Raw genomic sequence first — 6,113 nt, forward strand, 5'->3', positions numbered from 1 at the left:
ATAGGCCTACACTGTGGGATAATACAATGAATACAAAGTGACTTTCAACTAACGAAGAGGTCTACTATACCTAAGTTCTCATCTTCCCCCAGTGATTTCAGGGGGTGTTCCTCTCCAAAATGAGATTTTTTTCAGGAATAACCTCTGGATGGCCATAAATGACACGCTCAGACTGTGACGGACTATTTTTATAAAACTATTTGTTCAGCCTGTCTGCCCGATGGGGAGAGGGGCTTGACCTGTCTGGTGGGGTGCTTAACCCCTGCTACCAACTCCCCCGCTGGCGCCGCCACTGAATAGAACCCTTACAGTTCGCATTGTTTTTGAAGAATAATTCAAAATTCAGCCCAAAACACTAGAAGTTAAGAACTTAATTTTGATTGGCCTAAAAATTGCTTTCGACAAATAAAAGTAACTTATCTGTAGTTAAAACTTGGTTTAAAATTGACAGATGCACAGACATGGCTAAGACATGCGCAATAAAAATACATACAAAACATAGGCCTATAAAAAAAAATTTAAGAAAATGAATGAATATAGGCCTACAATGTTAAGCTTGTAGTTTTGACATATAAAAATAACTAGGTAATTAATGTATAAAAATTAAAGTTGTTTTGATTTAAAATTCAGTTTAAATTTCCATTACAAATTTACTGTAAAAAAAACTAATGTAAAGACTGACTTAATAATTTTGCATTAATGTCGTTTTGTACGCTTATTAAACCGGTTGATCACATCAGTTGCAAATGAATACCTAACTAGACCTAACTGTACCGGGTACACAAAGCCTAAAGCCAGATCTTTATCTGCAATTAGAACAAAACACAGGAGAATCCCTAAAACGAGAAACCAAAATTTGGGATCAAGTTGTTCTGAATAGGAGCTAGTAGGCCTAGTAGTGTTAAACGGGATACTATTCCCACTTAGCGGTAAAAAATGTCTAACCTATTGGACCAGAACCAAAAATACAACACTTCCCCTACCCACCAACGTCGGAAAAAAATAAAACATCGCCGGGGAGAAAAATCATTCACCAGCATTTTTTCATCTGGGGACCCCCTAAAAGAAACATCAAAAGACTGTTCCGTTTATAGTTTAGAAAGTAGGCCTACATCATGAATAATTAATCAAAATCAGGATTAATAATCTTGCCTGAACGAACCAAAGGGGCGATTGAACTCTGTAATGCATTATGCGGTGGCGAATCTAGGATTTAGCAATGGGGTGGGTAATGGGAGGTGAGTATGACCGAGTGTTGGGGAGGGAGCGGTTTTGGGAGGGCGTCCACTCCCATTTGAGATTTGTTTGGAATTAGTAGACTGCTAGACGACCTTAGATGGCATCTGAAAAAAAGTAACTTTAAAATAGAAAGTGTATTTTTACCAGAGTACACGAGAAGCACACACACAAGACGAGTGACCATTATTATTTTTTTCACGGTAAACGAACGGGGGTGGCTAGCCACCCGATCCGCCACTGATTAGGCCTATGGCATTATTTCGATTAGCTGTCATTGTTATCAACTGCATTTATTTATGAGTAAACGGGATATGATAAAATGTTGATGTTATTTAATTCATTTCCATATTACAAAACCAATGAACAATAATTCATTATTACTTGATTAAACGGTAAAATTAAAAAATAATTACTACACCCAGAATTTGTAGGCCTGTAAATGCAGTAATGAAGGGCAACTTCACACTATAAAGGCAAACGATGAAAATCGCATGAAAATAACCGTTTCTCGCATAAATCAAATATATTTAGCAGGTTTTTTTTTTTTTATGAAATGCGCAGTTTCCAAAAATCTGACGAATTGCTTGGTGATTGGTCAACTTATATTGGCCTAAAGATTATTGATAAAATCAATAGACTGGTCTAAAAATCTTGCTAGAATTCAAGATTACAATGAAAATCAAATAGTAATGATCAATGACGTCCGTGTGAAAAAAAAAGCCCTCTGCAACCTTTTCTCTAATCTTTTTTTTTCACGGTTTGTATTTGTGCATGTAGTTTGACCATACGTTTTTGTTGGAGGTAATTATTAAACAAAGTAAATTTAATTGAATTTTAAAGTAAGATTAACAAATTTAAATAATTTTATAATTTACTAAACAAATTCGTCACAGACACATGTTGTAAAAGCGGTGCAGCTTCTTAGAGGACATTTCACTCGCTGCTGTGCATGTAATTTTATCAGGCGCATTATGGTTTGAGGATTATGGGCCTGTTTGTTGATATCCTTATACCAGTCATTAAAAATGAGATAATAAATATCCTTTATTATGTTTCTCTAAAAAGAGTAAGCAAGAATTCAGTTAAAGTTAATTTATTGCCGCATATTATGATTATTTTACTTATCAAAGTAAATAATCCACATAGCCTATGACGTTATCAGTAAACACGTCTATCACTTCAATCCTCCTTGCTTCATTATTACATTTTATCAAAAGTATCATATGATTATAAGGCAGGGGAGGTGCTATGAGTTCCCTCCTGATTCAGGTAACCAATCAAAACTGCCAAATGCTTGATAATCTTGCAGCGTATGTCATCAAGTGGATAAGGTAGCCAATCAGAACATTTGCTTGAATGCTTGACAATAACACTTACTGCTGTGTATGTCACAGCAAACCACACTCAACAATTTGTTAGCGTACTGTATACACAACTACTGTACTGAGCAAACCACACTCACCAACCTGTTAGCGTACTGTATAAAACTATAAAGTACTGTAATCTACAAGCAAAGAAGATGGCTTCAAGGCAATATACAGCGTAAGTGTTTACCAATATTATTTTACCTGTGTTTAGACGTACGTTATAACTTAATTGTATGCATTTCTAACTTGAATAATTTGATTAAATAATATTGGAAAAGAAAAGAAAGATTATTATAATGAAATTTTATAACGAACTTCGAATAGTATATTTACACTTGGTGTTCTAATATCGACATCGGTATTTTATTATTAGCCAAGAAATCAATCAATAATTTATGTACAATGATTGTATTTTTTGAATTATTTTTCTGTTAATTAAATTGAGGCATTATTAATTAAAGCCTAATAATAGACAATAGTAATGGTGATGCTAATAATTATTCAGACATAGACAGCACCTCCTTGATCATTGGATTCATAAGTTGGAAACCCGCCTCCTCTCCGTTGAGGGCGTACAGTATTCCTAGTTGTCGGATGCAAGGCACTGCGCACATAGTACATCAATGTTATGTAATAGTAGATTATAAAAACTTCATTCATTTATTAATAATCAAAATGAATCATAGGTTATAATCAATTACTGTAGTATCTATCATACATAATTTTATCGCTTCACTGATATTACTGTGTAAATGATTTATTAGCTATTGTATTATTTTAGTTAAGTAGATATTTATGACTGTTTCCTTTTGCCATCGCAGTGACGACTTATACCTGGCAGCGTCTACCCGACAATGGGATGAAGTAAGACTCCTTATTAGAGCCGCGCCTGAACTCGTAAATGAGAAATTGGTATGTAATGTATACAGTATTCAATTATAGTTCAACATCATTTAATTCAAAAGATAATTACAGCAAATTATAATATTATTAATAAAAACACAGTTTCTTGCAAATGTAAGCTCATCATGCAATGTCACCATAAACGAAATTATTAGGGCAAACTAAGAATGACACTGAAACAAAAACGAAGAAATATGTAATTGAATTAATATGTATTATTGTCCCATGCAAAACACCAACACAATCATAAACAACTTTTTTTAAATTAATACAAAAATGATCTACCTGAACATGTAAATTAGTGTATTACAATAATGTTTAGAGATTTTTTACAGCGAAAATGATAAAACAGGAAGTGCTTATTATTTTTATTGTTATTATATAGTCCAGTCCGGTATAAAAATCAGGTTACAAATTTTATTAAATTTAATAATTTCTATGCTCAAATTTATAATTTGTATGTTACTGAAAAATTATCAAATTGATTTCAAATTATTTTTTTAATGATTTGTTTGTCATTTTCAGAGAGCTATACTTCTTTATGGACTAGGCGTACATAGTACACTGATACAACTTGTTTAAAAATCAAAGTTATTCGTTATAATTAGCGTGAGCTTATCATGCATAGCTAGGCCTGCTGGTCAAAAGATATTTGGTAGCATTCTTTAAACCTATCAAATAATGTTTCTTATTCGTTATTATTCCAAAGTCAATTCAGTCAATAATGTATTTACAATAGAAAGTAAATGGCAATGGGTGTAACTGTTGAATTATTGTTTGAACTTTGATTGTGTGCGCTCTCCTAGCACCTGACAGCCAAAGATATTAGTCTAGCGCCCTCTTTAGTGTAACAGCTATCTTGAAAACTTTATTGAGATAGGCCTACTTGATTATTGACTTTGATAATATTAGTTATAGTCTAAATAATGTTGTTAATACATATTAAGATTTCATCATTCAATACTTTTCTTTTGTGTAACTTAAATGCTCCGCCTGGCATATGTTTGCGCTTAATAATGAAATTCATTGCACTTGTTCACTCCTACAGTACTAGAATTTTCTTTGTAAGCATTTTTACACTGAAGATGGCAGTTTTACTACAGAAACATGTTGTACCAGATTTATAATAAAACAGTTTGGCCTATTTTAAAAGGTAGCTTGAAATCGGTTGTGATTAAGAATATTTTTTTTAGTTGTAATCATTCAAAGCTGTTGTCTAAATCCTGCCCATGGCCATTGCAGATGTCATCAACCAGTGGAAAAGCAAATAGTAAATTGCCTATCAAAATAACGTTATTTTGATTGCCAATTCCTAATACTGTGGTCTAGAACCACAATTTGGACCACAAGCTATGAAAACTCTCCCTATGAACCATATCAGGGATTTTCTTTTTTATTCCGGGACCCCAACTGAGGATAGTCGGCCCCTTGGTTTGGACACCTCCGTAGGACTTGATTGTCGAACCCCTTGTTGGCAAACTTGTGGAGCTACAATTTTCATCAACTTTGTGCTTTTTTGTTTTAGGTTTAGTGTTTGTGCTGTTTTCCGTACGTTTATGTTATATCAAATAAATTCAATCAAAATCTAGTACCAAATGATACTTAACCTTTGCAACATGCATATATGTTAGTTGTAATCATTTAATACTTTTGTCTGAAAAACGTCTAAGTCTCATTATTCACTTTTTTGTTTAAAAAAAAACAATGATGACGACGACGATGATAATGAATAATATTGATAATAATACTATAATACAAGTAATATTAATATAATAATGCTTGTAATGATTATGATAGTATACAGTACAGCGATTCCGATAATTGTAGTACTTATTACATAGACACTAATACAAATCCTTTTGTTAACATTTCTAAAGTCATCATAGATAACATCAACAATTTCAATTTGTGCTTCTTGGTTTTAAGTTTCGTTTTTGACCTGTTTTCTGTATATTTATGTTGTATAAAATAATGAAATCAAATTCATACCAAATGATATTAGACCATTCAGTGATACAGGCAGTGGCGTATCTAGGGGTGTGTGGGGGAGGGGGTGCACGTTCGGTCGAGTAGTAGTTTTTTGGGTTTTTTTTTAGCATTTCAAAACACAACACAATTACAGTAAAAACAAAGGTTGTCGCCGACGCAGCGGCATTGAATCAGAAAACAACATACAAAAAAAAACTTAAAATAGATATAAAGAAAAATAACAATTCTTTTTGCAAGCAATTGAATTCTGTAAATGAGAATTTTGGGATTACAACATTCTACACGTTTCCATTTAAGAACATATGCGAGTTCAATCTATCGTTTTCGAAAGCAATCTGCTTTTCAACTTCTAGCCTTCTTTTTACGGTAATTTCTTTTTACGATAATAAATTACGAAAAAAACGGAGTAACCTTAAGGTGGTTCCATTTAAAATGTAAATCTTCGCAATGAGTATTTATTGCATCAAAATTATAGCTTGTCCCTATGCCAAAAAAAGTAGTTAAAAATCACCTTATTATTAGCACCCCTCAACTGATCATCGACGAGCCTCCCCCCCCCCCTCAACTTCACCTCACACCCATCAACCCATCAGAACTCACATTTCAAGACTACAT

General features: G+C 33.1%; 1 long non-coding RNA gene across 1 annotated transcript; it reads left to right on the forward strand.

The window, feature by feature from the left end:
* Window positions 1-2,636: 2,636 nt before the first annotated feature.
* On the forward strand, window positions 2,637-4,193 carry LOC117114569. Its single transcript, XR_004446389.1, has 3 exons — window positions 2,637-2,781; window positions 3,428-3,518; window positions 4,035-4,193. It is a non-coding gene; the product is annotated as an uncharacterized LOC117114569 (long non-coding RNA).
* The last annotated feature ends 1,920 nt before the right edge of the window (window positions 4,194-6,113 follow it).

Source organism: Anneissia japonica, unplaced genomic scaffold, assembly GCF_011630105.1.
Source record: "Anneissia japonica isolate Jap-2015-1 unplaced genomic scaffold, ASM1163010v1 scaffold41683_len10624_cov109, whole genome shotgun sequence".
Classification (NCBI taxonomy): Eukaryota; Metazoa; Echinodermata; class Crinoidea; order Comatulida; family Comatulidae; genus Anneissia; species Anneissia japonica.